Here is an 18,297-nt window from a genome sequence, read left to right as displayed (position 1 = left end):
CCATAACCTGCAGCTTTTGGGCGGGTATGGTAGCACAGTGGTTAGCACCGCTGCCTCAAAGCGCCAGGGACCTGGGTTCAATTCCCGGCTTGAGTCACTGTCAGTGTGGAGTTTACACATTCTCCCTGTGCCTCCGTGGGTTTCCTCCGGGTGCCCCGGTCTCCTCCCACTGTCTGAAAGGTGCATTGACCCAAACAGGTGCCGGAGTGTGGCAACTAGGGGAATTTCACAATAACTTCATTGCAGTGTTAATGTAAGCCTTACTTGTGACTAATAAACTTTAAAAACTTCATAAGTATACCATAACACATGAGATAAACGCCCGACAAAAATCAATGTAAACAGTGGAAGTGGGTCTCTATCAAAACCTTCCATTATCTTGAAACGTACACTAGGTAATTTCTTAATTTCGCAGCACTTGGCCAAGCTGTCCTGCCATGACATGCCCTTAGATCACTCCCTTTCTACTTAGAAGTTTGAGAATATTAATAACACCAAGGACATTCTTATATTCCAAATGCTGACTCTACAACAACAGACCTTATCTGTATTCTTACGAAACTAACAGTAGAATAGATACTCACCAGTTCCTACTTACCAATCAGCAGGTTCCCAGTCTGCTTCACAGCAATGCTGACTGCAGGACACTCTTTCCAGTCTGCTTCATGGCGATGCTGGTTGTAAGGCACATTTCAGATGAGGATCTTCTGGCTATTGGTTGATAACCACATATGGAATTTCATGCAAAGCAGGAACAGAGCCAGTTCAGAAAGCCTCCCTTCTCAGCTTATTCCCCCAAAAAGTCTGAGTTCAGTAACAATGGCCAATGTTATGTGGGAAACCAGGGACACTTCCAGTGTCCAGGATAAACATGTGTTCAGGAAGTGTCTCCAACCACAGCTAATGGAAATCATGTATCAGAGCTAGAGAGGCACCTGGAACACCCATGAAGCTGAGATGTTCATGGACAGCATGTTTAGGCCAAGTCTGCACAGGTAGAATGGGAATGGGTGACTGTAAGGAGGAATAGAGGTAGGCAGGTAGTGTAGGAGACCCTGGAGTCATATCCCTCTCAAACAGATATGCTTTAGATACTGTTGGGGGTAGGTGATAAATTAAGAAGCAGGACCTCCAAGGTATTGATCTCAGGATTACTCCCAGTGCCATGCACTACTGAGAACAAAAGTTGGAAGATAGGTAGGATGAATGCGTGGCCAGAGGAGTGGTGTATAAGAATGGCTTTCAGACTCCTGAGGCACTGATCTGGTGAAGGTGGGACCTGTACAAACTGGTACAAGTTTACTGTACCTACATTACATGTCACATGGTGTACCTACACCACATGGCCTGCACTGGTTCAACAAGGTAGCTCACCACTATCTTCTCAAGGACAATTAGGATTGGCAATAAATGTTAGCCTTGCCGGCAATGCTCACATCCCATGAAAGGATAAAAAAAACTCTGTACTTGTGGAGAATGAGAGGTTGTCTCAGTTGACAAATTCAAGATTACGAAGGGGCATAGATACAAAGTAGATACTGAGACATTGTTTTCCCCGGACTGAGGCACAGTTTCAGGTTCATTTGGAACTGGGATAAAGACAAATTTCTTCAACCAAGCTGTTCTAGTACAGCTACACCACTGGCATCTATCCAGCATTGCGAAAAATTGCCCACAATTGTACACAAAAAAACAAGACAAATCCATAATGGCCAATTAGTGCCCTATCAGTCTGTTCTCAATCATCAGCAAAGTGATGGAAGGTGTCATTAACAGTGCTATCAAGCAGCATTTACACAGCAGTAACCAGCTCACTGATACTCAGTTTGGGTACTGGCAGGGCCACTCATATGGCCTCATTACGGCCTTGGTTCAAAAATGGGGAAAAGAGTTGAACTCCAGAGGTGAACTGAGAGTGATTGCCCTTGACATCAAGGCTGCTTTTGACTATTCTGGCCTCTTATCCCTGATATCTATTCTTCCATCGTTGACATCCATCCCTTCAGCTGCCTAGGTCCGATACCAGACCAAGATAAACTATGACCCACGAGCCACAACTGGTCCAGGGGAGCTCTCAATTTGGCCTGTTTAGGCTGCAAGGTATGCTGGCAAACACTGTGCATGCCAAACATACATCTGAAACTGTGTCTGATGCCTAGTGGATCAACATTGGGAGCCATTAAAGTATCGTTCAGATTGTGGAAAGGCCAACCAAAGTACCTCTGGATAATTTGAAGTTGGCCCATCTTTGGAGACCAGAAACAGGTTTTCCTTGGAGAATGTGACCAACATGTTAAAGGAGCAATTGCTTGGGGAGCAGTGGTGAAAGCAGCAAGTATAAGATTTTGATAATACTTCTGTGGGAAACTAACTGTTTTATTTTATTTTTCCTTCATAATTTTTATAACAATTTCTACAATGTATTTGTGTTAACACTTTCTCGTGGGATAGAGCCTGCTGAGATTTCAGGTTTCACTTGGAGCCCAGGCATGTTACAACGTTACAACATGCTGACATGTATTGTGCACATCCCCAGCTCATGATCAGTTAACCTTGGTAGAAACCACTATCTTGTGAACAAGGCATGATCAGAGGTCAGAACCAATTATTGTTAACCACCTTTGAAGAGGTGTTTAATTATCTAATGAATGTGAATGGGTGTTCTCTACGATGATGTACAATAATACTTATAAGATAGAGAATAATAGAGCAGTCTGTGAACATCTTGTAAGAGACAAGAAGGAACTCCTAATTATCTTATACTTGTACCAGGCCATGAGGTGTTGATGAATTCTTGAATCTAACAATTCTGGCGTAGTCAGCAGGATCACCGATTGGATCTCAACTGGAGGAGCACTGATGGACCCATCAACGCCGAGAGGGAAGAACCCCTCTTAGTCACGATTCTCCGTTACACGACTCCAAGTTGGCTGTTCATGTGATTCCATATTCTGAAACACCTCATTCAGAGATTTCAGCTCGAGGCCCCCAACTGAGTGCACTCTTTCAGCTAAAGGTTAGCCCATGGTCATAGTTGACCCTAATCAGCTCGAGACTCCCTTACTTGGAATTAAGGATGGCAGGAAAGAATATTAAAAGTTATTTACCTACCACAGAGAAGGGTGGAATGACCCCTCTGGATGTAACAGAACCAGAAATGATGTGACAATTAAAAGAGTTTGTAGCAGTTTAATTTACCAAAAATGTTTGCCAAAATTGAACAAAAGTACGGAGCCACCAAGGGACAATGGACCTTGGATGATATTAGGTGGATGTGGGGGAAAGCCAAGAGATTATTCGGCAAGGATCTGCTCCGCCATTCAATCGTGGCTGCTATTTTGCTCATCCCCATTCTCCTGCCTTTTCCCCATAACCCTTGACCCCCTTATTAATCAAGAACCTATCTATCTCTGTCTTAAAGACACTCAATGCCCTGGCCTCCTTCTGTGGAAAAGAATTCCACAGATTCACCAGTCTCTGGCTGAAGAAATTCCTCCTCATCTCTGTTTTAAAGGATCGTCCCTTTAGCCTGAGGTTGTGCCCTCTGGTTCTAATTTTTCCTACTGGTGGAAACATCCTCTCCACATCCACTCTCTCCAGGCCTCGCAGTATCCTGTAAGTTTCAATAAGATCCCCCCTCATCCTTCTAAACTCCAACGAGTACAGACCCAGAGTCCTCAATCGTTCCTCATCCGACAAGCTCTTCATTCCAGGGATCATTTTTGTGAACCTCCTCTGGACCCTCTAAAAGGCAGCACATCCTTCCTTAGATATGGGGTTCAAAGCTGCTCACAATACTCCAAATGGGGTCTGACCAGAGCCTTATGCAGCCTCAGAAGTACATCCCTGCTCTTGTATTCTAGCCATCTCAACATGAATGCTAACATTGCATGTGCCTTCCTAACTGTTGACTGAACCTGCATGTTAACCTTAAGAGAATCTTGAACAATCATTCTCAAGTCCCTTTGTGTTCCTGATTTCCTAAGCATTCTCCCATTTAGAAAATAGTCTATGCCTCAATTCCTCTTTCCAAAGTGCATAACGTCACACTTTTCCACATTGTATTCCATCTGCCACTTCTTTGCCCACTCTCCTAACCTGTCCAAGTCCCTCTGCAGCCCCCCTGCTTCCTCAATACCAACTGTCCCTCTACATATCTTTGTATCATCTGCAAACTTAGCAACAGTGCCTTCAGTTCCTTCCTCCAAATCATTTCTGTATATTGTGAAAAGTTGTGGTCCCAGCACTGACCCCTAAGGCACACCACTAGTCATCGGCAGCCATCCTGAAAAAGACCCTTTATCCCCACTCTCTGCCTTCTGCCAGTCAACCAACCCTCTATCCATGCCAGGATCTTACCCTTAACACCATGGGCGCTTAACTTATTTAACAGTCTCCTATGCGGCACCTTGTCAAAGGCCTTCTGGAAATCTAAATAAATCACGTCCACTAGATCTCCTTTATCTCACTTCCTTGTTACCTCCTCAAAGAACTCTAACAGATTTGTCAGACGTGATCTCCCCTTGACAAAGCCGTGCTGACTCAGTCCTACTTTATCATGCACTTCCAATACTCTGCGATCTCATCTTTAATAATGGACTCTAATATCTTGCTAATGACCGAAGTCAGGCTAACCGGCCTATAACTTCCCGTCTGCTGCCTCCCTCCCTTCTTAAACAGCAATGTTACATTAGCTGGATCACTGCTTAATCTGTCAAGGGAATAATGCTGGGATCAAGGTGCAGGTACCACAGTTAAAAACACCCGCACTTCCGGAACCATTCCAACACCTATATTTTACTGCCACCGTGCCTAGGGTATGCAGATGTTTTGGTTATAGTGGACAAATTCTCTAGATGGGTGAAGGCAACTCCTACATGTCAAGTCACAGCCACACACACAGCGAAGGTACTCTGTAAAGACTATATACCTCGGTGGCGTCTGTCAGTATAGACTCGGATCAGGACACACGCTTTACAGGGACTTTCTGCTAGAAGGTTTGTTGCTTGCTGAACATTATCTGGAACTTGCACTGTCCTTATCACCCAGAATCATCAGGATAAGTGGAGAGGACAAACCACACGTTAAGAGTTGCCTTTCCAAATACCATCAGGAGGATCTGAAATGGCCCCAAGCACTTTCTATAATATTATTCGAGTAGCCCTGAATAAAACCACTGGGCTGAGTCCTTTTGAGGTTATGACTGGTAGACCAGTGTCCTTGCCAGGAACTATTGACCTTCGCAAGGCTAACTGTCACACAATGAATGATTCCATCATGACATATTATTTAGCACCAACCAAAGCTGTAAATTCTGTTTCCCAACAGGTTGCTATGAAGGTGGACATGACATCATTCCAGGAAAGTGGGTGTACATTAAGAAACCTCAACGTAAACCACTTGACGCCAAGTGGGAAAGTCCCTACCAAGTTTGCTTGTCACACATTTCGCAGTGAAAGTCAAAGGCAAGAAAACTTGGATCCATGCATCACACATCAAAAGAGCTCTGCTAGAGAGAGACTAAGTCTAGAGACTGTTAATAGGTTGCTGAAATGATTAAGCCAGTGTGTTTGTCAATATCATGTTTTTCTATATCCATCTTCATGTTGTTAATTTGACTATTTTTGAATCTAGTGAGTCCACCGTCTGAGGTAACACTTATCTTTACATGTCCTATATCTATGCTAAAAACCTTAATCTCTCTAAATGTTGGTGGATCTGTTCACACAGTCCCCTCCATGGACAAGGTGGGGTGCCAATAAGAGGCTTCCCACTCAATGCCCCTGAACACGTATCTTGATGGTGTTTCAATAATGGAACCCATTCCCTCTCACCCTTGGGTGACACTATCAATTGCTCATCCTCTGAGATGGATTGCTACACAGGTTAGTATCAACTTTCCTTTAATATATCCTGCGAACCACCCTTGCGTGAACTTCATAATAAAGTCTACCATAAGCCCCATGGTGCTTCCAGTGTGATGGCAATAATGGCACCATGCTGGGGAGCTCTACTGCCTATTGTGTTAACATCATAGTTTGTGCTCCTAATGGCACACACAGTTGGTCTCGTTACCAAACCCTCTCAATGGAACCAATTGGATCTGTGGTGTATATGCACAATGGCGTGGATCATGCTACCTGGTCTATGTTATCCCTTACATCTATCACTCTCCTTCTTCACCCCCTCTGAATGAGTACACCACTACAATAACTGACTTCATTAGTAAGTCTGTAGAAGACTGTGTGCCAAAGAGGCAAATCCGTGTGTTCCCCAACCGGAAACCATGGATGAACAAGGATATTCACTGTTTGCTGAAGTCCAGATCTGAGACATTCAAGTCAGGCGACACTGACCTATACAAGAAAGCCAGATACGATCTAAAGATATCCCAAAGATACCAAAAGACAATACCGGACAAAGCTAGACTCCCAGGATAGCCACACCGACCCCCGCCAACTATAGCAAGGTCTGCAAGACATTCCAGGCTACAAGATGAAGGCATGTAAAATCGCCGGCTCCAACGCACTCTTCTCTGATGAGCTCAATGCATTCTACACCCGTCAGCAAGAGCATGCCCTCCACCCTGGAAGAACCTGTATCTGGGGTCACTATTGCAGATGTCAGAGCAGCTTTCTCGAAGGTCAACCCACGGAAAGCGACTGGCCCGGTTGGGGTACCTGGACGAGCACTCAGATCGTTTGCGGATCTGTTGGCGTAAGTTTTCGCAGACATCTTCAACCTCTACAAAAATCTGAGGTCCCTATCTGCTTCAAGAAGACGACCATCATCCTGGTACCTAAGAAAAACCAAGCAGCGTGCCTTAATGACTATCGGCCGGTGGCTCTGACATCCATCATTATGAAGTGCTTCGAAAGGTTAGTCATGGCATGAATCAATTCCAGCTTCCCGGATTACCTGGATCCACTGCAGTTTGCCTACCGCCACAACAGGTCCACAGCAGATGCCATCTCCCTGGCCCTGCACTCAACCCTGGAACACCTAGATAACAAGGACACCTATGTCAGACTCCTATTTATTGACTATAGCTCAGCCTTCAACACTGTTATTCCCACGAAACTCATCTCCACACGCCGTGGCCTGGGCCTCGGCACCTCCCTCTGCGACTGGATCCTGAACTTCCTAACTCACAGACCACAATCAGTAAGGATAAGCAACAACACCTCCTCCACGATCATCCTCAACACCGGTGCCCTATAAGGATGTGTTCTCAGCCTCCTACTATACTCCTTGTACACCTATGACTGTGCAGCCAAATTACCCTCCAATTCGATTTTCAAGTTTGCTGACGACACCACCGTAGTGGGTCGGATCTCAAACAATAATGAGATAGAGTACAGGAATGAGATAGAGAATCTGGTGAACTGGTGCGGCAATAATAGTCTCTCCCTCAATGTCAACAAAACTAAGGAGATTGTCATCGACTTCAGGATGCGTAAAGGAGAACATGCCCCTGTCTACATCAACGGGGATGAAATAGAAAGGGTTGAGAGCTTCAAGTTTTTAGACGTTCAGATCACCAACAACCTGTCCTGGTTCCCCCCATGCCGACACTATAGTTAAGAAAGCCCACCAATGCCTCTACTTTCTCAGAAGACTAAGGAAATTTGGCATGTCAGCTACGACTCTCACCAACTTTTACAGATGCACCATAGGAAACATTCTTTCTGGTTGTATCACAGCTTGATATGTCTCCTGCTCTGCCCAAGACTGCAAGGAACTACAAAAGGTCGTGAATGTAGCCCAATCCATCACGCAATCCAGCCTCCCATCCATTGACTCTGTCTACACTTCCCACTGCCTTGGCAAAGCAGCCAGCATAATTAAGGACTCCACGCACCCCAGACATTCTTCCACCGGGGAAAAAGATACAAAAATCTGAGGTCATGTACCAACCAACTCAAGAACAGTTTCTTCCCTGCTGCTGTCAGACTTTTGAATGGACTTGCCTTGCATTAAGTTGATCTTTCTCTACACCCTAGCTTTGACTGCAACACTACATTCTGCACTCTCTCGTTTTCTTCTCTATGAACGGTATGCTCTGTCTGTATAGCGCACAAGAAACAATACTTTTCACTGTATGTTAATACATGTGACAATAATAAATCAAATCTCCCCTCTCCTGCAAGGAAAACGGCTTTCACAGAAACTCAGCTCTTCTTCCCAATCCTGCTTCCCTGGTATGTTGCAGTCAAGTTGTCCAGGGAAAGTATCAATATGGCCTCTGTTCTGGAGAAGGTATCTTGTCTGCTTTCTTGCATCTTTGTAGAAACTTGATGTCTGTGTCGATATGCGCGATCTTTTTGGCGATCCTCCCCACTTGGAGTCGGTAGTTTGCGGTGTCGATCGTAGTCATGACTGGAGAAGGTAGCCAATGACACATCTGCGGCTCTGACTAACATTAATGATGAGATGATAGCAATTCACACAGTAGCCCTCCAGAACTGTATGGCACTAGACTTTGACTTAATGGCTGGGGAGTGGGGGGGGGGGGGTGGGAACGTGCACCTTAATTGGCTTGGAATGTTGCACCTATATACTGGATAACTCAGAATCCATCACTGATTTGGCCGAGCATATCAAAAAGGAAATTGAGAAACTCAAACAACCTCCATCATCTACCCTATGGAGGTGGGCTTCAGGATGGTTGGGCTCCCGAGGAACATCCATAGTGCAAGGAATTGTGTTTTTCTTGGTGATCTTATTAGTTTTATATTTTGTCTTTTTGGTTATCAGATGCTATCGTAAGCAAATGATTGGTAATGCTTCAGAAACCACTCAGCTTCTCCCTGTTACATTGGTTCCCCTCATATCGACACCTGTGTCGGTGCTTACATATATAATCTGGCCCAGTACGCGTGCTAGCTAGGTTGGACCTTTCCTTCTATTGAATGCTGCTCCACAAGTCCTGGGGACATCAAAGATTGATGGAAACGATTTTGTAATATATGCCCTTGCTTGCTTAATTCTTCTTTCGTGAGTGTCAGAAGAATTAAAGGGTCGGGTTGGGGGGGGGGGGTGGGGGAGGTACTGTTTTATTTTATTTTTTCTTTATACTTTTTCTAACAGTTTCTACAATGTATTTGTATTAACACTTTCTCGCGGGATAGAGCCTGCTGAGGTTTCAGGTTTCACTTGTAGATGGGGCATGTTACAAGGTTTCAACATGCTGAGATAAATTGTGCACATCTCCAGCCGTGATCAATTAACCTTGGTAGAAACCACTATCTCGTGAACAGGGCATGATCAGAGGTCAGAACCAATTAGTGTTAACCATTTTTGAAGATGTGTTTAATTATCCAATGAATGTGAATGGGTGTTCTCTACACTGATGTATAATAATGTAAGGGAACAATAGAGCAGTCTGTGAACATCTTGTAGGAGGCAAGAAGGAACTCCTAATAAACTTATGCTTGTACCAGACCACGATGTGTCGATGAATTCTTGAATCTAAATCTACTAATTCTTTGGGTTGTATGTTGGTTTGAAGTAACATTTATGGATTTTATCTTGACCACTTTTTAAACAGTTCTGTTTGAATTTCTGCTAGTGGAACAATTTACACTATTTGCGAGGAACTGGTGTTGATGATTTAATTACTTTAAAGGTATCGTAAAGTCTGGTACTTGTTTTAACTACACTGTGCAATCGAGGGCTTCTTTGCTAGTTTTGAAGAAATGATCAAAAGGTTTGAACTCAGCAGCTTAAACTTAGGATGATAACTTGTCTTTAAATAAAACCATGTATCATTAGGTTTAATTGCTTAACCATATCTGTAGGTCAGAACATCTATATTAGTGGGAAACATTTCTTTCCTGACATTATGGTGGGAAGTGTTGCTCTTAATGGCATTAGTATCCATGGGATTTGAGTTAAATTATGTTGATGTGAATTGTTTATAATAGGTTGTATTATTGGTGATATGTAATAAGGTTTGCACAACTCTGTTATCTACATGGATGTATTATTTGTTCATAATGGAATGTACCTCAAGGGGCCCCGAGAATAAAAGGTGGATATTTGTCTTCAGTCGAGATGACTCTAGTTATGGGCAAGGGGTGACACCAGAAGACACTCAACCACTGAAATTGGTTATTTCCCAAAGGGAAAAGGAACAATTAGAGCCAGGGATAAAAGTAATTTTTATTTATTTTATTATTTATTAGTCACAAGTAGACTTACATTAACACTGCAATGAAATTACTGTGAAAATCCCCTATTCACCACACTTCGGCGTCTGTTCGGTACACTGAGGGAGAATTTAGCAAGGCCAATCCACCTAACCAGCATGTCTTTGGACTGTGGGAGGAAACTGGAGCACCCGGAAGAAACCCACGCAGACACGGGGGGAATGTGCAGACTCCACACAGACAGTGACCCAATTCGGGAATCAAACCTGGGTCCCTGGCGCTGTGAGGCAGCATTGCTAACCACTGTGCCACCCAGTCTTTGTTGACACAATTTACCATGGCTTCTGTGGTATAATTCTTCTGAGATACCAATCAACACATCGTCATTTCAGGGACAGAAGAAAAAAGGATCTCGAGAGATGTTGTCCTCACTGTTTTTTGTTAAGTATAAGGAAACTCCGGCTTGATAAATTCTACTTGATTCATAAATGAGTTATTGATACCTTGTTGAGTCAGGCACAATTGAGAACTCCATTGTTAGAAATTAAGACTTCGGAACTTAGTTTAAATAGAAAATACACAAGATAAGTGAACAATATCACTTATTAGATTGCTGCAGTTTTGATTTGCTTTTTAATTTTTTAAGTATATGCTTAGAGGGGAAAGATGCAAAAGGGTCCAGAGGGCCATTTTCTTTCACTCAGGAGGGTGGTGAGTGTCTGGAATGAACTGCCAGAGGCAGTAGTAGAGGTAGGTACAATTTTGTCTTTTAAAAAGCATTTAGACAGTTACATGTGTAAGGTGGGTATAGAGGGATATGGGCCAAATGCAGGCAATTGGGACTAGCTTAGTGGTAAAAACTGGGCGATATGGACAAGTTGGGCTGAAGGGCCTGTTTCCATGCTGTAAATCTCTATGACTAGAGTCTCTATGCACTGTAATATCAAAATTTCTATTTATTTTACACTTAGCTTTTAATACTCTTCATGAAAAGTGAAGTCAACTAAATTTTTTGTATCCTCCATTGTTCTCATTCCCTCACTTAAGGGGCTGATTCCAGCACTTTTTACTTCTGGTGTCATGGGTGCTGGCAGTCCAGGATTTGAACCTGGGACCTTCAGGTTTGCATTGGCATAGTCATTCACTGGAGAAGTGCCTCACCCACTAGAATGGATATATAAATAATCTTGCATCTGAATGTATATTCTGTCAATTTTTTACAATATAAATTCCTCTAGCCATCTTTATAACGGTACCAGGAATGTGGAACTTCAGTTAAATGGGGAGATGTGAAAAGCTGTGGTTGTTTTCCTTAGTAAGAAGTCTCACAGCACCACGTTAAAGTCCAACAGGTTTATTTGGCAGCACAAGCTTTTGGAGTCTCAGGTTCCTTCTTCATCTGAGAGAGGAGTTGTGTTCACAAACAGGGCATATACAGACACAAACTCAATTTACAAGATAATGGTTGGAATGTGAGTCTTTACAGGTAATTAAGTCTTAAAGGTACAGACAATGTGAGTGGAGAGAGAGCCAAGCACAGATTAAAGAGGTGTGTATTGTCTCCAGCCAGACAGTTAGTGAGATTTTGCAAGCCCAGGCAAGTCGTGGGGGTTACAGATAGTGTGACATGAATCCCTCATGTGTGCAGAACTTGGCTATCAGTTTCTGCTCAGCGACTCTGCGTTGTGTGTCGTGAAGGCCGCCTTGGAGAACGCTTATCCGAAGATCAGAGGCTGAATGCCCGTGACTGCTAAAGTGTTCCCTGACAGGAAGGGAACACTCCTGCCTGGTGATTGTCGAGTGGTGTTCATTCATCCGTTGTCGTAGCATCTGCATGGTCTCCCCAATGTACCATGCCTCGGGACATCCTTTCCTGCAGCATATCAGGTAGACAACGCTGGCCGAGTCGCAAGAGTATGTACCACGTACCTGGTGGATGGTGTTCTCACATGAGATGATGGCATCCATGTCGATGATCCAGCATGTATTGCAGAGGTTGCTGTGACAGGGTTGTGTGGTGTCGTGGTCACTGTTCTCCTGAAGGCTGGGTAGTTTGTTGCGGACAATGGTCTGTTTGAGGTTGTGCGGTTGTTTGAAGGCAAGAAGTGGGGTTGTGGGGATGGCCTTGGCGAGATGTCGTCTTCATTGATGACATGTTGAAGGCTCCGGAGAAGTTGTCATAGCTTCTCCGCTCCGGGGAAGTACTGGACAACAAAGGGAACTCTGTCCACCGTGTCCCGTGTTTGTCTTCTGAAGAGGTTGGTGCGGTTTTTCGCTGTGGCACATCAGAACTGTCGATCGATGAGTCGAGCACCATATCCTGTTCTTATGAGGGTGTCTGCTGCGGTCCTCCTCATCTGAGCAGATCCTGTGTACACGGAGGGCTTGTCCATAGGGGATGGCTTCTTTAACGTATTTAGGCTGGAAGCTGGAGAAGTGGAGCATCGTGAGGTTATCCGTGGGCTTGCGGTACAGTGAAGTGCTGAGGTGACCGTCCTTGATGGAGATGCATGTGTCCAAGAATGCAACCGATTCCAGGGAGTAGTCCATGGTGAGTCTGATGGTGGGATGGAACCTGTTGATGTCATCAGATAGTTGTTTCAATGATTGTTCGCCACGAGTCCAAAGGAAGAAAATGTCATCAATGTATCTAGTATATAGCATCGGTTGAAGAGGTCTTGTTCGAACTTGTGCATAAAGATGGTGGCATATTGAGGTGCGAATTTGGTCCCCATGGCGGTTCCATGTGTTTGGATGAAGAACTGGTTGTTGAAGATGAAGACACGTTGTGGTCCAGGATGAAGCGGATGAGTTGTAGAATTGCATCTGAAGATTGGCAGTTGTCAGCGTTGAGTACTGAGGCAGTTGCAGCAATGCCGTCATCGTGGGGGATGCTGGTGCAGAGTGCCGAGACATCCATTGTGACGAGGAGTGCTCCTGGTTCAACTGCTCCATGTATGCTGAGTTTTGGTAGGAAGTCCGTAGTGTTGCAACTGAAGCTGGGGGTTCTTTGTAAGATGGGTTTCAGGATGCCCTCAACGTAGCCAGAGAGGTTCTCCTCACACAGGGTCCCATTGCCTGATACGATGGGACAGCCGGGTGTGTTGGCCTTGTGCATCTTTGGGAGGCAGTAGAGATCTCCCAACATGGGGAGTATGTGGGATGAGAGCACAGGGGGTGCTCTGAACATCCGGATCAAAGGTCTTGATCAGTCTGTTGAGTTGACGCGTGTGTTCTTTGGCCGGATCTGCGGGTAACTGTCTGTAGTGTTCCTCGTTGTTCAGTTGCTGGTACACTTTGCAGTAATCCGTTCTATTCAGTATGACAGTGGCCCCTCCTATGTCTGCTGGTTTGATGACAATGTTGTTCTTGAAAGCGCGGATGGCATTGCGTTGTGCTTGGGTGACGTTCAGGGCTGTCTTGTGAGTGCGGCTGGTGAATCTGGCATTGACGCACCTCCTGACGGCTTGAGCATACATGTCGACTCAAGGTCAGTGGCCTTCCAGAGGAGTCCAATTCAACTCTTCCTCTTTGGTTGCTGCACCGCGGATCCCTCTGTCGGCTGTTCCGGTACATTGGCTGTCTCATTATGTTCGCTGTTGGCTCTTGAGGTTTGTGGAAGAACTCCCACAACCTCATTCGCCTGATGAATTCCTCTGTGTCCGCTGCGACACTGATGGGGTGGTGATGGGGCAGAAATTGAGCCCTCGGCTAAGAACTTCGATTTCGTCTGGTTGAAGTGTGTAGTCCAACAAGTTGACAATGGACTTCCCTGCAGTGGTACTGTTTTCTACTGTGGTACAGGGGTAGGCTTGGTTGTTGCTGGTGATGATGCCAAATTTCTCACGTTTCCTGTTCTTGGTGTGCATGTAGATGGCGTAGTTCCATTGTCTCGTCTGCTTGGCAGTGCTTTGCAGCTGGTCTGCGTCCCGAGCGCAAGTTGAGAATATGGACTCTATCTTGGTTTCCAGGTTGCAGCGTTTGCTGTAGAGGCATACATGTTGACTCGAGGTCAGCGGCCTTCCGGAGGAGTCTAATTCGACTCTTTCCTCTTTGGTTGCTGCACCACGGATCTCTCTGTCGGCTGTTCCGGTTCATTGGCTGTCTCATTGTGTTCGCTGTTGGTGTATGAGGTGGTTGAAGAGTGAGAGAGAGGTGCGATGGCAAAGTCTCTCAGCGTAGTCTGTGTTATAGGTTGACCTGAGTGGGTTCGTGATCTGTAGTCCTTCCGGTATCTTGTCTGCTTTCTTGCATCTTTGTTGAAACTTGATGTCTGTATCGATATGCACGATCTTCTTGGAGTTTTCCTTAGAGCAGAGTAAGTTATAGGTAGATTTCATGGAGATGTTCAAAATCTTGAAGGGTATGGATAAGGTATATAAGAAGTAACTGTTTCTGACAGAAGAATCAGTAATAAGAGGACTTAGATTTAAGGTAATTGGCAAAAGAACCAGAGTGAGGAAGATTTGTAGACACAGCATAAACTTGATCTTCAAGTGATTGAAATATTGACATATAAATACTGATACCTGCCAGGAGTCCCAAGAAATGTATGACTGAAGCAATCTCAATTTAACATTTTCAGATTGGCATCTCAGTTATTAGTTGCTTATGCACTTCTGAAAATACCAATTGAAAGAGCATCTTCTGTTCCTGCTGAAATGCAGCTAAGATTTGCATTTGTAAGAAGGAGGATGATGAATATAATAGAAAGTAAAGAGAGTGATTTTAGGTTAGAGTTTTCTGTTCGGGAATATTTGATTTATTGTCACATGTATTGGTATACAGTGAAAAGTATTGTTTCTTATGCAATATAGACAAAGCATACAGTTCAGAGAGTACATAGGAGAGAGGGGAAGGAGATAATGCAGGATATACTGTTACAGTCATAGCTAGGGTGTAGAGAAAGATCAACTTCATATAAGATAGATCCATTCAAAATTCTGATGGCAGCAAGGAAGAAGCTGTTCTTGAGTCGGTTGGTACGTGATCTCAGACTTTTGGTTCTTGTAACACAATTTATTCTATTTATTCTTTCATGGGATGTGGGTATAGCTGGCAAGTCCAATGTCTGTTGCCCACCCCCGAAAGCCCTTCAACTGAATGCTTACTAATCGCCTTTCATAGGGGAGTTAAGAGTAAACCACATTGCCATGGGCCTGGAGTCTTCAGACCAGATAAAGATGGCGGTGAGCCAGATCGGTTTTTACGACAAGGGATGCTAGCTTTATGGTCACTATATTATATAGATTAACTTTCACTTCCAGATTTTTTTATCAATTGAATTTAAATTCCACTAGATGACTTGGTGGGATTTGAACCCGTGTCCTTGGAGTATCAGCCTGGGTCTCTAGATTAGTCTACTTTTACTACCACTATGCCACCGCCTCCACTAAATATCTTGTAGATCACAGTAAAGCAACATTTATATTGTATGACGAAAATAAAACAATGCAGTTAGAACATAGAACATAGAAAGCCACAGCACAAACAGGCCCTTCGGCCCACAAGTTGCGCTGATCATATCCCTACCTCTAGGCAGTTGTTGGAAATTTGAAATAAGAACAGAAAATGCTAAAAGCACTCAGCAGATTAGGCAGCATCTTGGAGAGAGAAAAATGAGCATGGACTTTGATGCCATTGTAAAGAAAGATGACTAACTACATTGTTCACATTAAGCCAATAGGGCATGAAAAGGAGGGTGTGTTTAATTTCATTACTGCATGCAAATCATCGTTATGATGATATAATTATCAGAATAAAGGTTTTATGTTTAGTGTACCAACATTTATCTGGATTATAATTTATCATTTCTTTAGTATTTATGACTGGCTCGTCAAACGATTTCCATACTTAGCTCCGGCCTAAAAGTTCGTCCATCCCGTTCTAAACACTGGAATTCTTTTCCTAAATCTTCCACCACCTCTACCGCTTTCTTCTTAAGGTGCTGCTTAAAACCTACCCCTTCTTCTGGTCATCTATCCTAATATCTCTCTTACATGGCTTAGTGACAAATGGTTCAATAACTCTCCTGTTAAAGCTCCTTGGGATGTGTTACTGCACGTTGGCATTGTTTATAGATTTTGCAACAGCGTCTCTGTAATATTGTCTCAAATAGTAATCAATTAAAATGATATACATCACCCAATGAATCTGTGCACATCAAATTGAGGACTGCCCTGCTTCAGAAACAGAATATTTTACACTTTAAACATCTCTTCACCAAGAAAGAAACAGCATACGTATGTGTAGAGTAAATTAAACTGACCCAAGAAAATGCACCTGCCGTTACAAAGAGCAGTAGAATTTGTTGGTTCATCGCATTTTATCTGAAAATCTAGATAGTTACTGGCTTGTCATACACTCCAATCTTCAATTAATTATATTCAATTATAATCAAGATTTTTCATAGCCATGAACTGAACAACCAATGTGGGTGCCAACACCTTCCATCTGTTTAAAGTCAAAATTGGCACACACCAGATCCATGGATAAGTTTCCAATGCACAGCTCACATTCACTCTTATTATGTAGAAAACTTGATCAAACACAAAAAGGTCAATCAATTAGATCAGATTTTAATAGAAATCAAAAAGCTCCAATGTAAAATATCTCAGCAGAACTCAATCTATCCTGGTAACAGTGGTTTCTCTATTATTTTCTGTAATTCGTGAACAGGTTTACAAAAAGATCCCTTTACAACTGTTGCATGTTCAGGGCTTTCAAATAGTCTTTGCTAAGATTGTATGTAATATGTGTATAATTAAAAATCTTTTATTACTTATATATAAAATGACCCATCTTCTATCTCCAAATCCCTATGTAAAATGGTTTGAACTCAGTAGTGAGCACAGGTTCCGTGAATTTGGCGTGAATTAATCATCTCATTTTGAGAGGATTTATAGATGCTGAAAATGAAAGATTCCCAACAGTGCTCTTCTGGGACTGAGTTAATTAGGCAGAGGTTTCATTCTAAATTTATAACTCCCCAAGACTAATGTTGACAGTGGGTGCAAACATTTAATGGTCTGATGATGAGTCTCATTTTGAATCGCAGAGAAAAAAAATCTAAAGTGACTGTGACAATTTAAACCTTTGTTCCAGTGGTACATCCTATGATTTGAGCCATTGTCTTCAACATTAGCATTACTATTTTTCTAGTGCACATCAATTGCTAATCACTGGCAAAATTGACGAAGAGAAATGCAGATGTGCATTACACAGAAATAGATAAATATTATAACACCTGAATAGGCCATTTGGCCCAACCAAGCATTATTGATGTTTACCCTCCATGCAAACAATTAGTTCTTGTCACATTTAACTACCCTGTTCCCTTATCTCTTCAATCTGTTTGTTTCACTATTCCATCCAATTTTATGTTGAACCTTGACATGATTTCTGCCTCAATCACTGATGTTGGAAGTGAATTCCACATCCAAACAATTCTCTTTCTGTGAAGAAGCTTCTACCTAAATCTAGATCTGGTTCTAAATCTTGCATTTAAGTTCCTATCTGGGCAGCATGGTAGCACGGTGGTTAGCACTGCTGCTTCACAGTGCCAGGGATCCGGGTTTGATTCCCGGCTTGGGTCACTGTCTGTGTGGAGTTCGCACGTTCTCCCCGTGTCTGCGTGGGTTTCCTCCATGTGCTCCAGTTTCCTCCCACATTCTGAAAGATGTACTGGTTAGGTGCATTGACCCGAACAGGCACCGGACTGTGGCGACAAGGGAATTTCACAGTAACTTCATTGCAGGGTTCATGTAAGCCTCACTTGTGACTAATAAATAAACTTTTTTACTTAATCTATGGCCTTATTGAAAATCTACTTTGCCTTGCTGTATTCTTTCAGAGCTTTATGCACTTAAATATGTGATTTCATAATCTGTATTGTTCTAATAAAAAAAACAAATGTTTCCTCAGTAGAAGAAGCGTCCCAATTAATCTGTGATATTCTATGTGAAACTTTAATATCTTTCATAGGAGTTCCCGATCTCTGTGTGATGTGTGACAAAGAGCTTATCTTCACATAGGAAAGAAAGAGTTCTCATAAAACATTTCCAACAACCATTCTCATTACTGAAAGTAACTAGTTTACAACAACATTGAAAGTGGCCTTCCTGATTGCAAGAAGCCAGGAATTAAG

This window comes from Mustelus asterias, unplaced genomic scaffold (assembly GCF_964213995.1).
Source record: "Mustelus asterias unplaced genomic scaffold, sMusAst1.hap1.1 HAP1_SCAFFOLD_738, whole genome shotgun sequence".
NCBI lineage: Eukaryota > Metazoa > Chordata > Chondrichthyes > Carcharhiniformes > Triakidae > Mustelus > Mustelus asterias.
This window is presented reverse-complemented; position numbering follows the sequence as displayed.